The sequence below is a fragment of the Neolamprologus multifasciatus genome, chromosome 5, assembly GCF_963576455.1.
Source record: "Neolamprologus multifasciatus chromosome 5, fNeoMul1.2, whole genome shotgun sequence".
In the NCBI taxonomy this organism is placed as follows: Eukaryota; Metazoa; Chordata; class Actinopteri; order Cichliformes; family Cichlidae; genus Neolamprologus; species Neolamprologus multifasciatus.
The window spans coordinates 2571739-2592536 of record NC_140443.1 but is presented as its reverse complement, the minus strand read 5'-3'; the positions used below and the strand labels follow the sequence as shown (position 1 = coordinate 2592536).

At 42.3% G+C, this 20798-nt stretch overlaps 1 protein-coding gene and 1 long non-coding RNA gene across 10 annotated transcripts in view; one reads left to right on the top strand and one right to left on the bottom strand.

Moving 5' to 3' along the window:
- Positions 1-15926, top strand: part of LOC146517777 (uncharacterized) — a 39639-nt gene extending 23713 nt beyond the window's left edge. Inside the window, exon 2 of the long non-coding RNA XR_014874217.1 lies at positions 15746-15926. This is a non-coding gene — a long non-coding RNA (uncharacterized LOC146517777). The remainder of the gene's footprint in view (positions 1-15745) is intronic.
- Positions 1-20798, bottom strand: part of LOC146517776 (dedicator of cytokinesis protein 3-like) — a 313061-nt gene that overhangs the window by 220902 nt on the left and 71361 nt on the right. The window lies entirely within an intron of this gene.

Here is a 20798-nt window from a genome sequence, read left to right as displayed (position 1 = left end):
TCTCTGCCATCTATAATCCAGTTTTGAGATCCCTTCCCAGACGCCTTAACGCCCACTCACATCCTGGGCCATCTGACCTCAGGAATTCACATGATAAGGTGGGGCCAGTTTTTACAATGACCTCACCCGAAACTCTGGCTGATTGGGACCCACACCCAGTTTCACACCTTGGCTCAGGCGATTAGAGGATCATCAGGGGGTCCTTTTGTCCCTCTGTGGGGGGAAACTCCCACTAGGTTTAAATCTGGGACTCTCCACCATTTGACCTTAGAACTGAAGAAGCTTCTCAGATGAAGGTGAAACGTCTTCAAGCAACTTAAAGAAGTCCAGACGCTTTATTTATATAGCACCAAGTAACAACAACAGTTGCCTCAAGGTGCTCTGATGACCTCCCATATATTTGCCCATAAGGTTGAAGTTTTGACATCTGAGTAAAGTTGTGGTTTGATGACCATTAGAACAGGTTCCGGGTTTTTCCAAGTGCAGACATCTAAGCTCGTCTAGGCAGAGATCACCTTGATTAAGTTATGATGCACCCACAGCCGAAGCAAGGAGGAAAAAGTTAAAGTACTCTGGCTACTAACAAGTATTTACAAAGTCTTTTGAGCCACACTTTTAAATCCTGAAAATCAGACCAGAAATGCTGTACAGCTGTCTGAAAGTCCAGCTTTTTGTCCTGTGCTTTGAAAATGTTCCCACACTGCTCAGTTCTTACAGCCTACCTGTCACAGTAAAGAGTCTGCTGTGTCTTTGTCTCTGTGTTTAGGTTCATTTGTGTCAGCTGTTTCCCCGTGTGTTTCCATTTCCCCTGATCAACTCCTTTGTGTATTTAAGTCCTCTGTCTTCCTTTGTTCATTGTCAGCTCGTCTGTTTTCCTCTCGTCATGGTTGATTCACAGTCCCACATTCTTGTCTCAGTTTTCATAGTTTGTTCGTTTTCCCAGTCTAGGTTTCAGTTTAGTGGTCGCTCCCGTTTTGCCTTTGCTCTTTTTTTGTTCATGTCAATCAGCCGTAATAAAGGCTCATTTTTTTTGTTTAAAACCTCAAGTTACGTGAGAAGAGTTTGCACTCATCAGCTGAAACATGTAAACCACCAGAGGTGATCTTGATGCCACCAAAACAGCTCTGGAAAAGGTCACTCGGGGTTTCCTGAGGTGTTTGGCAGGTCCTCTGGGTTCCTGTGGGTCACATGATGGAGGACTACCTGATTCGTCCTGTGGGAGTTTAACATATTTCTTGATTTTTTAAGCAGTTTTCTAGATATGGATGAGCTCATTATCCTGCTGAAGATGAGTGTGCAGCAGTGTTCAGGCAGGTGGTCCATACATTTCTCCTGCTTTTAAAGTTTTTGGCTAATTAGTGGAGCCAGATTCGGGATATAAATTAACACCAGATCGAGGAGCCGTACCAGGACTAAGGCTTCAGATAATGACTGTGAGTAGCTCTGCTGGAGCACATGATGGAACATTACTTTTAATTTTCCTGCCCTGCTTTTCTCCAGCAGCGACAAAACTGCTAAACTTTCGACCTTCTGTTCGCGTCCCCTCTTCTTCCCCCCATGGTTACTGCAGAGCTCCGTTCTGCAAAAAGCCGGCGAAGGCTTAATGTCCTTTGAGGTCAGGCTCCGTACCGATGAAGCCACAAGCAGACACGCTTATCTCCACAATGCCGGCGTCATTTCACAGAAATACCAGGAGTTTATTTATACACCGAGGCGATGCCAGGAGAATGTGACAGTTATTAGTCCAGTGTGAAGCCGAGACATGCTCCCTCCCTCCCACAGCGAAATCAACACAACAAAAGCAGGCTATTATTGTGGTGATAATAATAATAATAATAATGGCTATTGGGCTGAAGGTTATTCCAGGATGGGGTGGGATTATAGAGGCAAATATCAAACCATCAGTCATTTAAAAACCAATTCCTGCCTAAATGTTAAACGGCACGTCGACAAGTCCTCTTTAAACGTCTCAAAAACTCGTCCTCTGCCATTTGGCCACAATGATAACATATCTGTAATATGCTGTGCTGTTCTTGTGATGAGGAAAGATGTAGTCTGAAGGTTGATTTGTATCCATCTGTGTCCTCCTGGGCCAGATAATTCAATCTGGAATAGCTGGGAGACTTATTGACCGGAACAGCTGGGATCATTAAAGTTCACTCCAGGAGCTTTGGATTGTTTACACATTCTTTCTTATTTATTAAATTTAGATAAATGTATTTTATTTGACTTCTTTTAAACCACCGTTTAAAACAAGATCACTGTAATAAGTGATTGAATGCAGGCACTGAGGTGAGACAAGGAAAGAACACGTCTTTGTATCTTGTTTGCAGGTCTTGTTGTCGCAAACTGAGAGTTCTGGTAGACTTTTTTTTCTTTTGCAAACTGTAAACATGTTTGATCCACGTTGTACATTTTTACACGGGCACTCGGTTTTGAAAGCAGCCAAGTGGCCATGAGAGGAACTGCACTTCTTTACACTTCTGCAGTGGCTTTGTCTACCAGGTTGGGAGCTTGCAGCACAGGTAGATCTGTAGAAATATGGAAGGCCGTTTCCGCCACTAACAAAAAAAAGTACAGTGGAACCCCGACTTACGAAATTAATTCATTCCAGAGGGTCTTTCGTAAGTCAAAACTTTCGTAAGTCGAAGCACCCATTGCGCGTTTTGACTGAGGCGATGCTCAACGATAGGCTATAGGCTAATTGCTAACTAGAACAACAATACGTCGTTCGAGTGGAACAGCAAAGCGCAAGTACAGAAGCCAAGGGGTTGTCACATGATTCGGAAGGCATTGTGGGCATTGTAGGCTCAGCCAATCAGAGCCAGCGGATTTCATTACTCGGGCTTTTTGCCGTAACACGGGCAGAAATATTGCCGTTTAGTGCCTTCGTAACTTGAATTTTTCGTAAATCGGGGTTCCACTGTATCCATAACTTGAAATTTCGAGTCACTTTCTCTAAATTTCGGCTTACTAACTCGAAATTTCGAGTTTGTGCTGCCAATCAGTAATCTATGTGAATGATGTCATTTCCTTGTTACCCAGAAGCTGAAGCCCTCAGCTACAAATGCTACAGCTAAGCTACCAGTATTACAGCCAGTCATGAATGCACAAATTGCACAAATTATTTTCAGTGTGGCTTCACAAATGATGAAATCCTCGTTACTCGCTGAATGGCGTTACTATCAGCAAACGTACTCTAGAAAGCGCCAGTTTGTTGCGATCCGGTTTTGAGTGCACATTCCACGCAGATTACTGATTGGCGGAGCTAACTTGAATTTTTGAGTTACTTTTCTCAAATTTTTGAGTTAATTAATCAGAATTTTGAATTAATAACTCAAAATTGTGAGAAAATAAGTCTAAATTTCAAGAAAGAGTTATGGATACTTTTTTTGCAGTGGCGGAAACAGGCTTCCACAGGAGAACTACACTTCAAAGACTGGTCAGTTTCTGGCTGCTGTCCTTGTATACTTCAAGATACAGTTGGATTTTTAACTTTAACTTAAGAACAAGGAACCTAAACTGGGAATTTTTGGAAAATGTTGGGATCTTCTAACATTAACCTCCACTCTGACTCTGACCATTTGTTTTGGTTTGTTTATATCAGGACTATCTTTGCCTTGCATTTAATATTGAGGTTGGTGCACATACCACAACATGTGCAGTCAAACATGGGCGATGAGCATCACTGGATGTTCCTCCACACTGTCAGCGTGTGATTGAATTATGACGAACCATCCCTTTTGTGCAAGGTGGAGTTCTTCTTAAGTGTGGCCAAAAAATGTTAACATCTGTGGAGAAGCTCGGGATAGTTTACGACTGTAGATGTGGGTTAGACATCTCTGAATAATTAACAGACTCTGTAGCATTCTTGAAGTCCTTTACTGTACACACCATCTCGTCTGTACTTCGAGTAATTAGCTGCAAGAGACAGGTGCTGATATCCTCCCAGCCACTTTCACTAATTCACAGCAGACTGCAGCACTACAAAAAGAGCACACACGCAAACACAGCAGCACACACACACTCACTGCTGCACTCGGTGCGGGTTCATGTGGAAAATTGGCCCAGGAAGAAGAGCGCACTTCCTGTCCTCAGCCCTCCCAGATGTTTGCAGTATTTGCATCTATTCTCTTATAACTGATAACTAAAATTATCTCTTTGTGTTTGTCTGTAGGGTGATCGACAGTCAGCAGAGCACGTCAGCCCACACACACAAGAAACAAATCTTCAATTTGAAAAACAGAAGCTTGTATTTGTTTCTAAATCAGTGCAGAGGGCACGTCGCTACTTAAAACTGGTCTCTCATTCAATCTTTATGCATCAGAACTGATTATATTCAGTTATATTTTACCACATTCACACTTCATACATCAGGAAATGATATAAATAAATATAAATCCAAGTCCTCCTAAAAAATATAATTACTCTAAATGTTTCAGTTTAAATCATAATCTCAAAAGTTTCACTGTTTGGTGCAGGTCGTAACTCTGACGTTTACAAGTAGAAACAATCACGTTTGTTTTCTAGAAGCATGTAGATAAGATGATATCATAAAGGATTTTATGTACCATATTTTTCGGACCATAAGGCGCACCGGATTATAAGGCGCATGAAGCGAAACAAAACAGTCAGATAAGTCAAACTTTACTCAACTCATTGCTTCCTCCACTTCCGTACCATTGACTCATTAATGTTGAATTCTCTGGCAGCTGCTCTATTCCCATGTTGTTGCAGTATATTAATGACTAACCTCGTATTGTGGATGGATTATCTCAGTTGTTCTTCTGACTGAAGTTTGGTCCGTTTACAGCATCCTGCCATGTGATTGCATTTGTCCCTGACCATCGGGAACCCTCACGTTAACGTTTATTGAGTGGAACAAAGTTAGCGTTCATCCTCCAGCTTCACTGTTTATGCTATGCTAACATAGCTGTGTCGCTAGCGGTCACGTAGCACATCATTATATAGCAGCTAGCCCAACTTCAGTAACCCTACAAACGTCACTGCTGTTTAGTTTTCTGTCTTCATTTATGTTGGAAGTGATAGCAGAGCTGTACGTTTGAATTTTTTCAGAAATCTCTCAGTCAGAACATGCTATATCATGTTTAGGTGGAAGCTAGCGAGCTAACTTCCTGCTAACTTCTAACTCCGTTAAATTTAATAAATCCTGTTTTCATGGATGCCTGGATGTTAAACTTAATTGTTGCACCTGGTAAAGCAGCAATGCTGATGATTTTATTAAAGATGAAAGAATTTAGACAGTTTTTAACTCTCAGTGATGCTGCAGTGTTCGTTTGACTTTGGGACTTTGGGAATTTAGGACCCAGATTCCTCCGCGAGGCTCCGGCCTATGGTAGCTGTAATGCTCCAACAATCCATCAAGCGGTGCGGCTTCGTAGCTTAGCAAAGTCGTACTACATACTACATTTTTGACAGATTTTTGAGTGCTGTGTAGCACATAAAATCGGTTCGAGGTCAATAAGCACAACCAGAGTTCATACATATGGCACACTGTCGATTTTTGTGAAAATTAAAGGATTTTTAAGGATTTTAGTGCGGAAAATACGACATGAATCCCATAAAATTTGTTCACAGTATAAAGATGCAGCACCTTTATTGAGCCGAACTACTCCAGCATCGCAATATGAAACAATTAGATACGAGTGCATCATTAGAGTTTCATTTCTAATAATTTACAACAGGAAATTGAAGCTCCCCAGGCCTCAGCTCACATGTAAATGATCATTATACCCATCAGTTTTTATTATATACAACTAATTTGTGCAGAGACACACACACACTGCTCACTCCCACGCTGACACTGCGGCTGCTGCAGAGCTTCGGGGAATGACACTGATGAAGCAACACACGAGTACAGTTGTGTTTCATCATTTCAGAGGACATCAGACTCGCATTCATCTCCTGGAGGTTCACCCTTACTATAATCACAGCTTGTCTGACCCAAAGTCTTCAGCCTAAAATCGAATGATTCATCCTACGGCTTTGTTTTTCGTGCCCAAAGGGAGGCAGAGTCCCGCTAACATGTCATCGCAGGCTCAGCGTTGGGATCACTGCACCCAAAGACTGCAGCAGCGTTTTCTGCTGTGACGATGTACGCAAGTATTAATATACCATGTCTCCGTGCCGACAGAGGAAACACACCGGAACAAACTGTCTCTTCTCCCTTTGTTAGTTTCTGTGCTCATTTTCTCTCGCTCTGCATGTCTGTCCATATTTAGCACACACTGTATATAAAAGGTAGACATAGACACTTTGAAGTCGTCCACTGCTTTGTAGATTTTGCACATTTGTGGCTGCATGTTGGGGTTTTTGGAACAGTTATGGAACAGTTAATGGCGGAAAGCTTTTACTATCAAGCTGATTGCCACAGGTGTGCAAAATCGAACCCAGTCGTGCAGTCTGCCTCACTCTAAAGCGCTCACCGATTTCGAGCACTGTAATAGGACACCACTGTTGCAACAAGTGTCATGAAATATAAATGTGTTTATTGCAAAGTGGAAGAGTTTTAAGAAGCACAGACCACATAAACTTTCAGAGCGTCACCAACACTCTGCTGACTCATTATCTGCAGACTTCCAAAACGACTGGAAACCTCCTGGGAGGAGTTTCTGTGGCTCAGCAGGTGTAATGTGTAGGGGTCCCCGTCCATGCAGTGGATCTGCTAACTAGTGTTTCATCAGTTAGTCACAGACTAATAAGGCAGTGGAATTTTTCTCACAAAACTGAAGTACAGCCTTCTTAGATGATCTTTAGCTGCACAGAAAGTCATATTTGCCACATAAATCCATTTAAAATGGTCCAAATGCTGCAATCACCACAAATGAGTTGAGAGGTCCAGTTCAGGGACTCCAATTAGGAGACAGATGGCAGCTACAGCCGCCTCTGCTGGCATCCAGCTGTCAATTAACAGCAGCCACAGTCGTAACCCAACTGCACCAGGCTGCACTTATTTCCACTGTGAGTGTGGAGACTGCCTCAAGTGGCCATCGGAGGAAAGGCCTTCAATGTTCAGTCTAAGAGATTTGCACAGGGTATTTTATTTTTCTCTGTGTGTGTGTGTGTGTGTGTGTGTCCATGCATATCTTTTCAATTTCTTCATGTATAATTTTATTTTTTTGCAGCCTGTTTTTTTGCAACTGTCTCTGTGGATCTACATCCGATTTTTGCTTTTTCCTGAATCTGTGTGCACTAAAAACACACACACACACCTTGTGCATATGGTACGACAGCGTTTCCACATGCCCCTGGTACACTGCGCAGAAACACTTTCACACACACACACACACACACACACACACACTCCTCGTGCATATGGTACGACAACGTTTCCACATGCCCCTGGTACACTGCGCAGAAACACTTTGACACACACACACACACACACACAGCGGTCATTTTCCTCAAAGTCATAAGTCGCCATGAAAAAAGGGAAAAAACAACGAGACATGAATATATTTTAAGAACTGTGTTTTCAGTCCTGAGGGGTCGTCAAGCTCCATTATTCATGAATATAAACAACAACATCCGGTTTTGATAGACAGATTTTCTGATTGATTCAAAACAATCTTGTAGTTTGTTCGTCTCTCGTCCGAGGACAAAAATAAAACTTCTGATAGCAAACAGCAGATGGATCAGAAATGTGTAACTCAGGAGGAGAGACGTGGACAGAGCATGCTGGGAGATCTGATGTGTCTTTAGGAAAACTAACTCTTCTTAAATATACAGTGACTCACAGAAAACAAGATTTACAAAGGAACAGCTTCTTGGTACAACGTGACATCGGACGAGAGCCAAAAACGAGCGAGTCTGAAAAAACACGACGATGTTCAGACCAAACATGAAGCAAAGTTTCTATGTTTTACAATTAAAAGCAAATCTGTGATAAGATGTTAATGCACAGCAGGGCATGGTGGGTAACGTGATTAAACATGAACACAATGCAGCTCCATGAAAGTCAGACGTCCACTGACTCGATTTTGTTTCTCAATATGTTTTTCCAGCAGTTTTATATGAACTGACTCATACTTAATATTCTCCTTGTTAAAGGGCAAAAAAGTCCACATTGGGAGGTGGTGGTGGAGTGACTCACACAAGTCACAGATTTTCACACTTCTGTTATTTTTAATAGGCAATTGAGTAAAAACACACGACTTGGTTAGTCTTAAAATAAAACTGCTGCTACTTCTTTTAAAGCTCCCTTTTTTGACATCACCACTAGGGATGGGTATCGTTTAGGTTTTATCCAATACTGGTGCCAAACCGGTACTTTTGAAACGGTGCCGGTGCTTAAACGGTGCTCAAACCGGTGCTTAAAGAATGGAGAACACAAACTTTGTCCAAAAACCTCTCATGTTCAGCTGTTTTTTTGTAAAAAGATAACAATGTTAGCCTTTTCTGCAGCTATGGGGCATATATGGTATCACTCTTGGCTGGAAGCAGCTTAAACAATGGAAAAAACACAAACTTTGTCCAAAAACCTCTCATGTTTAACTGTTTTCCACTTTTTCTTTGGTCATTTTAGCCTTTTTGTCCAGGGTGAAGGGAGTATCTGCCATCAAACAAGAAGACAGCCGCATGTAGCTATGATGGTGTTTGCTAGTTCACCTTACATGCATTAATGTAATAACGTGGTTAGCCTACTCAACGTAAATTACACACGAACAACATTAAGCTACTCACGCAGAGAAGAACGGCTGCTGCTGCCTCATCATCCTCATCATTTCTGCTACACTGGCAGGGCTAGGGGCCAGGACTCTCCTCTTCGGGTTTTTGGGGGATGTTGCTAACTCCGGGTCGATAACAGGCACCACACCCGCAGTAGATGTGCTCGGTGTGAGGTCTCGCAGCAAGCTATCAAATACGGCGCATTTCTCGGCTCTTAAAAAAAACGCTATGCGTCGCCAGGTGTTTCATCAGATTTGAGGTGTTACCTCCTTTGACAGCATCACAGTATCAGCTTAAAGCACTTGTTGCAGCTGCTGAGTTTGCATCTTTTGCTGTGAAGTACAGCCAGACTTTGACGCTTCTCCTTGGGCATTTTTAATCTGTAGCTCTGCTCTAAAAGAACGTACGTACCTGGACCCGCCTACTATCCTCGGAAACGTAAAATGATTGGCTAGAATCTAAAGTGTATCACAGCTCAGGAAATAAAGCACCGAAATGTGCGCTGCTTTTCGGTCTGGTTACTACCATTTATGACAGAACCGGTGCCATCATGGCACCGGATACCGGTACCCATCCCTAATCACCACTTTGTTTGGATGAACTACATGCTGCAGATGTGAACTTGTGATGTGAAGAAGTCATGTGACTGTCACATAATCATAATAATTGGTGTCCATGAACAAATACAGGGCTTTTTCTGGACTAGTTTGCATGTTTTTACGAGACAGGCTGGATTACGTGTTCATAAACTGGAATCGTTTCAACTTTGGCAAAAATAAAACTTCACGCTGTATCAGAAAAGCCTTCGGCTGAGGATTAATCACGCCCTCGACAGTTGTACAGTTCAACTGTGCTGTTAAATGGAAGCAAAACCTGAGAGGTTTCAGAGAAACAGAAAAGAAATCGTAGCACTTATTTATCCTGCTGGATTCTAGCTGCCAGATTTCTTGTTAAGCAATTGTTTGTTCACATCTTGTTGCAGGAGAACTGGTTCAAAAATACTGAAACACAATAACACACACTTTTGTTTTTGCATTTGGTCTAAACACACCTTTCATAGTGCACAGTAGAGGAAACAGTGTGCGAGGAAACAAAGGAGACTTTTGGATTAAAGAGAGAAATGTCATGTTTCCTTGGCTGGACTTTATAAAACATGAAGAACTACTGAGGATTTAGATTTTCAGGCGGTGAAAAAAGAGAAAATACAGGATTCAAGGACTGAGTGATGAATTAATGGGAGACTTTAGGATAAAACGTGTGTGTAGGCCTGGGCAACAAGCCCATGAAACTTGATATACAGTGACAATAACGCCGGGGAATTAGATGCCATCGGGATGAGAGAGTGAGCAATGGCGAGCAGAGGAAGAAGATGGAAGAGAGAATATATCAGGAAAAATGCGTCATCAGAGGAGAAGGAAGAAAACCAGAGGAGAGGAGGGATGAAAGATGCTCGTTGAAGGAATGACTCAACTAATAAAGAGACAACAAACACAGAAGGAAAGCGTAGAGGAGAGACAAGTCTGCATCAAAACCAAGATTACTTTAATTATATTTGGTCAGAAGGCAGGTAAGAAAATAACAAGATAAAAGAGACCAAAGGAGATGCAAGCAGTGAAGTATTCTGCTGTGAACACTTCTGTTCCCTGTGCTGCTGCTTTCATCTCAGAAATTTATCCTCCGCCTATCTTGTACAAGGTCAGCAGCCACGCTTTTATCTCTGCTCACCGAGAGCACCGCATCACTCGTCCCCGCGCTCTCTGTCAGAAGTCACTCAGGATGCAGAATACAGCCGCTGTCGGGCACCAACGCTTCGGCCCAGCGAGTGACGCGTGGAGAGAGAGGAGATACGCCACAAAGAGGCGAGCGAAGAGGGGAGGCGAGCAGACGGGTGAATTTTGGCTGAAATAATTGAACTAATTGAAGGTCCCAGAGATCAAAATTGAAGGTCTTATATGTCATAGCTGTGTGTGGGAGAGCACAGAGGGAGGATGAGATTAAAAGAATCAAACTGAAAGGTCGCTGATGGAGGGCTGGAAGCAGAGAGAGCAGATGGAGAAAAGAAAGTGAGGCTAAACAAACCCAGGAAAACAAGCGAGGGCTGATTCACAGTTCACAATAATCCCTGTTTATCTGATACTGTGTGGTGGTACAGCCCTGCAGGTCATCCACTACCTGAACACGTGCCACGGCGGCTGGTGCTTTAAAGGTTTGCCCAGTATTATAATAATATGTTATCATAACAGTGGGCAGCACGGTGCAAATCCACCATCAGGCCGAGGCCTTTCTGTGTGGACTTTTCCTGTTCGCCATGTCTGTGGGCTTCTCCCACAGTCCAAAGACATGCAGTTAGTGGGGTTAGGTTTCACTGTGATTCTAAACTGTGAGTGTGGGTGGTTGTTTATCTTTCTGTGTTAATCCTGAGACACACTGGTAACCTGTCCTAGGTGTACCCTGCCCAAGTCATGTCAACAGCATGGATGGTTTGTTTAATGTTCACATTTACTTCATGTATTCTTCCTCGGTGTGTTTAGTCTCTGCTGCTTTAGAGTTTATGCCTCCCTCAGTGTCCCGTCCTCTTGTGTCAGTCCTACTACATTTGGTTCATTCGTGTGTCTGATTATCCATATTTACTTATCTCACTTCCAGCTTTTTGTTTATTGTGCTTTACGTTTTATTTTTGCTCCTCTTGTCTTGTTCTCTGCGATTTAGTTCAGCTGTGTCTTATCGCCCAGCTGGTTCCACTTCCTGGATTGTTTCTCTGTGTGAGTATATACTGCTGTCCTCCCATTAGTCCTCAATAGTCCTCACAGTTTCTGCTCCCCTTGCCCTAGAGTGCGTTTAATTGGTTTTCACCTTTTTGGACTTCATGTTTGACCTTTTTCAACAAATGCTTGGCTATCAGTTTACAAATAGAAGGTTTAAAAACAAGTGGGTGGGGCTTCTGTGGTCATAGCCAGAGCTGCGTGCTGGAGATGTCTGTATAGATGTACACTCGCTCTATTATACGATACAGGGCCAAGAACAGACGAGTGGGTGGTTCTTGGTTCCTCTTGTTTAATTAATATCCTTCCTTGAGTTTGCATTTCTTCATTTTCACCTTTTGTTTTTTATGAGAGTAAAACAAGAGTATTTAAAAGTAGAATGGGAGGCAGAGCCTTCAGTTTTCAGGCCCCTCTTCTGTGGAACCAGCTTCCAGTTTGGATTCGGGAGACAGACACTATCTCTACTTTTAAGATTAGGCTTCAAACTTTCCTTTTTGCTAAAGCATATAGTTAGGGCTGGACCAGGTGACCCTGAATCCTCCCTTAGTTATGCTGCAATAGATGTAGGCTGCTGGGGGATTCCCATGATGCATTGAGTTTTTCCTTTCCAGTCACCTTTCTCACTCACTATGTGTTAACAGACCTCTCTGTATTGAATCGTATCTGTTATTAATCTCTGTCTCTCTTCCACAGCATGTCTTTATCCTGTCTTCCTACCCTCACCCCAACCAATCACAGCAGATGGCCCCGCCCCTCCCTGAGCCTGGTTCTGCTGGAGGTTTCTTCCTGTTAAAAGGGAGTCTTTCCTTCCCACTGTCGCCAAAGTGCTGCTCATAGGGGGTCATATGATTGTTGGGTTTTTCTCTGTATCTATGAAGCGCCTTGAGGCGACTTTTGTTGTGATTTGGCGCTATATAAATAAAATTGAATTGAATTGAATGTCTCCTGTGGATCTGTCTTAGTTTGATATGTCTTTTGATATTTTTCTGTGAGGTTGATGGTTTCAAACTGTAGCCCTCAGTCAGTCTGTCCTCATGCTTCGCTGGATTCTTGCTTTGTTTAATCACATTTGGTTCTGTAATCCTGTCTCCATCGTTCTTCATGCAGGCCCTCATCTTCATACATTACATAGATAAAAGTATTGGACTAAAGCTCTTACTCTTTGGTTTCAGGTGTTTTTCTGTCTGATTGTCACACATTTATAAAACCAAGCACACAGCCATGCAGTCTGCATTCACCAACATTACTGAAAGGATGGGATGTAATTGGATGCTACTGTTGGTCGTCCATGATTAAATGTAAGCTGTAAGAGTGCAAAGTGGAAGTATTTAGGAACCACAGAAACATACTCGTGAGGTGGCAGATGGTGTATTTTTAATATCAACTTCCACCACTGCAATAGTACACATGAGAGATATATTGTTTATTGTTTTTTTTTCAGTAAACATTATTTAATACTCGACAGGTTAACAGGCAGCCCCTTAAAACAAAGAGGCCCAGTATAGTTCCAAACCAGTGGCCAACGACCAAAAAGCACAACAGACAACTGAGGCTACCCCCTGCTGTTATACGCCCCCCCTCCTCTCAGCAGCCACCACTGGGCAAAATGGCCCATATGATAATCCTCTCAGCTGTAAACAGGCAGCCAAAAGAGCTTCCCACCAAAATGCCAAGCCTCACCCAGGGGTGAAAATATTCCCACTTGTTAGAACAATAGCTGAAATGGTCTGAGCTCCAGGCCTCAGAAACATCATCCTAGTGATATTTTTCCCTCACGAGTCACTGTGCAGCCTGTCAAACGGTCATCTCACACACACCAAATTGGACGTTTCAAGAGAAGTCAGACCTGACTGCATGCAGCTGAGGTCAAAGACCCCTGAGACGAGAGGGTGGTATAATCTTTCTCGCCCTTGGACATCCCCGAGTGTTAAAATGAAGAACTTCAAAAGGGCGAATAAAGTAGATTTTAAGGAAAAGGAGCTTAATCTGGGACTTTCTCCCCAACTTGTGACATCCTGCTAATATGTGACAGAAGACATTTACAGATGCTTGATCTCAGCAATTAAAGAAAAATCTCTTAATCGAGGCATTAAAAGAATAACATTTAATAGAGTAAATGAGTTACCTGTGAAATCCACAGTCAGCATTCACATAAACAAAAGGTATATGGATGGATGGACAGACAGACAGACAGATGGCTGGACGGACGGACAGACGGACGGATGGACAAATGGATGGATGGAGGGATGGCTGGATGGACAGATGGATGGATGGACAGATGGACGGATGGATGGACGGATGGACGGATGGACAGATGGACGGATGGATGAACTTCAAAAGGTGACAGATGGACGGACAGATGGACGGATGGACAGATGCGCGGATGGATGGACAGATGGATGGATGGATGGACGGATGGATGGATGGACAAATGGATGTATGGATGGATGGACAGGTGGATGGACAAATGGATGTATGGATGGATGGACAGGTGGAGAGATGGATGGACAAATGGATGGATGGACAGATGGATGGATGGATGGACAGATGGATGGATGGACAAATGGATGTATGGACAAATGGATGTATGGATGGACAAATGGATGGACAGGTGGAGAGATGGATGGACAAATGGATGTATGGATGGACAGATGGACAGAAGGATGGACGGATGGATGGAGGCTGCTTTTCAGCTATTCAATTGCTATTCATACAGTCATGGATTGCATTTATAAAAGTGTAAAGTGTGTGTCTTGCCCAAGGACACAACGACCAGGACAGAGAGCCCAGGGATCGAACCGGCGACCTTCCGGTTACAGATACGCTTCCCAACCCCCTGAGCCACGGTCACTCCATGTGAGTATGTGAGTGTGTGAGTGTGAGTGACACAGTTCCTGCTGGGAGATGGATGCTAAGCACAACAACGACCTCATACCATCAGTCAGTGAGCTGTGACAACGTGGCCTTGCATTAGAGGCTCTATAATGACGAGTCATTGTGTTGTTTTCCAGCACCAACTCTGCCACATCTTGTTAATGAACTTGTTCACTTCCATAAAGCAACATTCAAATGTTCCTCCAGGCCTGTGAGGCTTATTCTTGTTGCATTTTCCACTGCCTAACAACAGAGGCTGTGACTCACACTATTTCACAGCCTCACTAGAAATCTGAATTTGTGTAGTTTTGTAGCCTCATCTGCATAAAGTCTGAAAGACGTGGGATTAATGAAAAGTTACGAGTTTGGGGTCATGTGTGGGTCAGTGGAGGGGACGGCTTAGAACTGGATTATGAGTGGAACAACGATCAGTAGCTTTTATTTAAGTTTGTAGAGGCGCTTAAAAAATAAATTGAAAAACACTCAGTGTGGAATAAATTCTGTATGTCACATCGTTGGGATTAGGCTGTGATTAAATACAAGTGAAGCTGGGTTTGGCAAACATGTCTCAGGCTAAAGGTTCAAACAGACACTGAAGGGGCTGATGATGAGGGGAGGGGTAAACTTGATAAAGAGGAGCAGTATAGGTGTAGGTGTGAAGAATCCACTGAGTCAAACATATTGGAAGCATCACATCATTTTTCTTTCCTCATCAATAACTGATGACTCCGGGGCTTCACCTCATATCAGTTTAATGGAAAATGATACAAAACAGCATATTTCCATCAATAACTCAGATTATCTGTCCATTAAGCCTCACAAAATGTAGCTTGTTTATTTGTGTTTCTTTTACAGTTAAAGACCAAAAAATAAGTAAATAAAACATCTGTCATAAAACTACCCATCCTATAATTGCAAACGCGAAGACATTGTGGTGTAAATTACATAGGGCAGGTCGCTGGGACTTTATTAAATCACCTTCGGCAACCTTATGGGGGAATAAAAGAATTTTAATTGGAGGGACATCGGTTGACTGGTTACAGTGGCGTAAAGCAGGCATCCTTAATGTATCAGATTTATTTGACTGTGGGACTAAATGTTTTTTAAGCTTTGATAAAATTGTGGAGTTATATAAGTTGAAGCGTAATCAATTCTGGAGATATGTCCAAATACATAGTTCATTATCGAAGTGGCTGAGAACCTTCTTGAGTTGTCCTGTGGGCAGCCCTGTGGAAGTTCTGCTCTCAAGATCACCCTTGGGTAAAGGCATTACCTCTAAGATTTATCACTTATTGCAAGAACGGTCAGCTGACCCTGCCTGAAAGTTAAGGGCTACTGGGCCCAGGACATGGCACTGGACATATCTTCAGTTGAATGGGATTCATGTTTTCAAAATGTTAATACTATGTATAAAGAAACAGGCAGTAGATTTATTCAACTTAAGATAATCCATAGGTGGCATCGAACACCGCAACAATTGTATAAATGGAACCTGGCCCCTACGGACGAATGTTGGAGATTTGATGGTCAAAATGCTTCGATTTTACATATCTTATGGAGCTGTTCGGCACTTCGGGATTGGTGGGAAAATATAATGGAGGTGATTTTCAGTGTTCTAAAAAGGAGATTTGGTATCTCACCAAAACTGTCCATACTTGGTGTAACCACAGAACTTTCTGATGGAGATTTTTCCAGTTATACAAAAAGATGGATTATCCTGGCTCTTACTACGGCCAAAAGGGTCCTGCTAAGACATTGGCGGGAAAAGAGCCCCCCTTCCTATGAAGAGTGGCTAAAGACAATGGCTAAGTTGGCGTCTTACGAAAAAGTGACTCATGGTTTATTAGACAAATTGCATCAATATGATTGTATTTGGTCCCCCTTTACAAGCTGGCTTTCTGTAACTTGAAGAACAGAAGAGTAATGACAGAGTGGTGGTGTGGGGATTGGTGTGCAAAGAAAGAATAGGATAACTTTTCTTTGTTTTTGTTTTTTTTGTTTTGTGTTGTTGTTGTTGTTTGTTTGTTTTTTAAACTATTTATTTATGATGAGATGAGAGATGAGATAGCCTTTATTTGTCAGTTGCAGGTCTTTTGCCCACAACCGAGATGACAGACCTTGCCGACCATACATACAATACACAAACATCACATTGGGGAGACAGGTCAGGCTAGGTAGCGAGGAAAAAAACATCGAAATGTGTAACACAGAAGGATAATACAGGAATGCACAGATATCAACACACCATAGCACAATAAACACAGACAAGCAACATGGGAAAGAGTTCCAGTGTGTACATCTGATCTGGGAACGCTGCAATCTTTCGACTGCGCCTCCAACTGACCCAATGTCCACATCAGAGGGGAGGTAAGCGTTGGAGGTGGCGTTGGATCCGGGGTAGGGAGGGTGATGCGTCGGTGAGTGCTTATCAGTATCAGTATATGTATGTGTGTGCGTTTCCATAGTTCAGCTGAGACAGTGTCCTTCACCCTGCCAGGCTAAGTAAACAGTCTTCCAGCCAACCCAGGTGGCCTTGCATGGAATGGGAAGGAACAGACTAAACACAGTCGTTATCAGGGTGTTTCGTTCAGCTCCGGCCTTGTAGCTGGCGCCGAGAGGGTATCCACATGAAGTGATGTTATTTTTTTACTTTAGTGCGAACAGCTCATATGAATTTCAAAGCAGTTCTACAGTCCAACACTGGTCTGGTTATGTAGTCATCCTTATGTTCTGTTATTGAAGTTTAAAATTAAATAAATAAAAATTGTTGATGACAAAATAAAACATCTGTCAGCCTAAAAGATCCCTCAAGTAAAATCTGTCTCATATATCTATGTTCGCAGAACTGATGTTTAAACAAGAGAATTTTTTGCTGGATTAACTCAGTAAACTCTGGGATTACTTTTACATTAAACTGCCTTTTCATTTGTGATTGTGGAGACAGAGTCCAAAAAAAAAAAAGTGAGCTGCTTATTTCAGATGAAAAAAGTCCAAGCAAGAAACGAAACGATGCTCAAGACACAAAGTAACAAAAATCTAGGGAATACAGAGGAACGCACTGGAAACTGACAGCAGGTATGTCAGTATGATACGACAAAGGATTAAAGAAAAGCTACAGCTATTAATACGAAGACACACTGAGGTCTAACAGAAGCAAGAAGAAATGGGTAAAACCAATTAAGGGTAACAAGATAGGGACAGTAAACCTACAAAACAGGATCTCACAGCCTAGATGACCATAAACACAATGACACATGGAGAGAAAGCTAGAAAAAAATACCATAAGCCACTAAATAAACTCTAACAAGAACTCAAACAGAAATAAACAAATGCATGAAAATCCAATTTAACAATATAATAAAAACAAAAATATCAAATAATGAACAAGAAGTCCACGAAACTCCAAACTTGGTGAGCGAATGGGTGAACACAGGATAAACAGAGTCCATGTATACAAACAATGTGTCGTCACACCGGGCAGCATCTGCACATCCACATGTGGATTTAAGCACATACGTGTTCACTCCTGCATGCAGGGCTGAAAGAGTGTTTCTGTGTGCACGAGGAGGAGACAAGCAAACAGAATAGGGTTGCAGCAACTAATCAATTAAAATTGATCACAGCAACAGTTGGCAACGGATTTTATCGATCAGTTGTGTCTGTGATGCATGGCGCTCCCTGTAGCAACATCTCCGTAGATGGAGGCTGCGCGCCGGTCAATGCTGCGCCTTTCTTTAGCTAATGTGATGAATTACAGGAAACAACACCGTCTTCTTTCTCTCCATCAGCATTTACAAAGGGAAGAAAAGTTCGAGCTCAGTTTACAGTTCGTCCAGTATGGAAAAACTACTGTATGTTATATTTAGCAGTTCTAGCTACAGTGACCCGTCTGCATGATGGGAGACACAGACAATGTTTCTGTCGCATTTGTGTCCGTTTTCATAGACAAATGCACATTTTTGGCTCCAATTACAACAAAATACACACACATTGTGTCTATTTCTTTGTGATTTGTAATAAAACGCGCCCGCATATTTGAGCCTTGCTTCAAACAGTTCTGTACTATGAATATCTTTATGTTCAAGGCTTGTCTGCATGTCTCAGTCTGCTGTAATAAAATAACATCCACGCATATAAAACAGGAAAGAGGCACAGTGGGAGGACTGCAGTAATGTAAATCTGTCTATTTCCATTCTTCGTCCTGGTGATATTTCTACAGCTGTAATTGAATTTTCCCACAGCTCCCCCCCCCTCTTCCATAACAGGAGCCATTATTTCTAAAGCTCAGAAACATGTTAATCTGTGAGTGCGTGTAAAAGTAGGTTAGAGGACATCAGGCTGTGTGCTGTAAGCCCTCTGCGCCCTGTCAGTCTGTTATACATTCACATTACCAGCATAACACAGGCTGGCCTTCACAGACCGGACGGAGGGAGGGCTTTGTGCTGCCTAGACCCCCTTTACCCCCCTTTACCAATGACACTAAGAAGATTTCACTACACAGTAGGACATGTGGGCTAGATTACTCCTCTAAAACCAGCATATTACAAAAACAGTGAGAGTAAGAGTGTGAAAGAGGGACATAAATAAATCATGGTCAAGAACGGCAGAAGGACAAATAAATAACGGCGTCGTCTGGGATTAAATGTATGAGATATGGGCTAAAAAAAGTAGGAGCATTAAGTAATCGATAACTTTCTTCGAACACTGCTGGCACGCTGGGAGAGCTGAGAGGATTTATTTCGTATCAGATGTCCAGAAAAGTCGGTGAGAGCAGAAACTTCAATACTTGGGGAAATAATCACTGCACTGCAGGACTGTGGCCAAAAAATGTTCCAGGACAACACGCCTGACAGAGGAACCTGTCAACAGACAGATGTGCTGCAGCGACACGGATGGAAGTGTTTGATTTGTCATTTTCATGCATCTTTGTCCACTTAAAGTGTCAGTTGTAGTTAAATTTAAGAAAAGCTCTTCTAGAAGCGAGATTTGCTTCCACAGCCACCTTAGAAACTCTCCAAGCGTCTGTCTGGGGAGTTATTTTCTCCATTCGATTCCCTTTTACGCCTCACTTCCCGCTCATTTAAATGACTGGGAAGTGAACCGTGACATCAATTTCAGCGGCCGCTGTGAACATGAACATGTTTTAACAGAATAGCAGTCAAAACTGATATTATTGATGATCAGATACTGTGCTCGCATCGATACTAAGCCAGGTTCCTGATCTGTTTCCTGTTGCTGGCTGTTTATTGGCTGCTTCTGGGAGCAGAGGCAGCATGAACACAAGCTCTCCCAGAGAGTCCATTAACTTTTGACACTTTTATTTAGTTACACTGATGAAAACTGACAAAGAGAACAGTTTGACAGGAATAAAAAAAAAGGCGATTCTCAAAACCTTCGCCTATGTGTGATGGTGTGGGGCTGTACTTCAGCCAGTGGTAGGGCTGCCACGATTAGTCGACTAGTCACGATTACGTCGACTATCAAAATCGTCGATGACTGATTTAATAGTCGACGCGTCGTTTGAAGCTTTGTAAGATCACAAAAGACGCAGGAATAAGTAGTAGGATTTAAGAGTGTAATAACGGACTGAAACAGAAGATGGCAGCACTGCATGTACAAGGATGCCAGCTGCCGTTAAACCCCGAAGAAGAAGAAGAAGCTGTGTCCCAGAATTCATAGCGCAGCCCAGCTCAGTTTCCAACAATGGCGACAGCTAGTTAGTTTTAATATTACTCTTATTATTCTTTCTGGGTCACAAAATAAACGTTTAACATATTTTCAGGCGAGAATGTAGCTGTGTAAACCTCAAATATCTGCTCAGTTTATCAAGACACCACATATTTTCAAAAGCGCTCCGACGTTTTCGGAGACGTCTGTTAGCCACTAGCTCGATAGCTAGCCGGGGGCTAGGCTAACTAGAGCCATGAGAACACCGGACTCCCGGCAGATCGTTTTCAAACCCACCACCGTCTTTCGCTACTCAGGTTAAACATGATATATAAGTCACTTAGATAACTTAAAAATGTTATTGTTTGGCTTTTTTAGTATTTTATTTGTTCCTGAGTAAATCGGTTTGGCTGAGATTAAAGTTATAGTTTTTACACAGCTGAATAAACGTCAAGCAGACAGCTGATTATCAGAAGTGTGAGATGCTCGAGAATTTACTCCGGTGTCCTGTTATATTTTAGATAGCAAGGAGTTTATTAAACTTCACCGAAACAATCTGCAAATTTCATTAAAATTTAATAAACTACCATCTTGTCTTTATTTTTAGTTAGCACATACCTTAAACACTTAAAGCTGTAAGCTAATGATAGTTATATAAGAGCAGATGCTGCTGGTGCAATAAGCTGTACGTTTTACGTCCAATTGATGATCTGATTAGTCGACTATCAAAATAATCGTTTGTGGCAGCGCTAGCCAGTGGTTTTGGAAACTTTATCAAAATTGATGAAATTATGAACGCAGAGCATC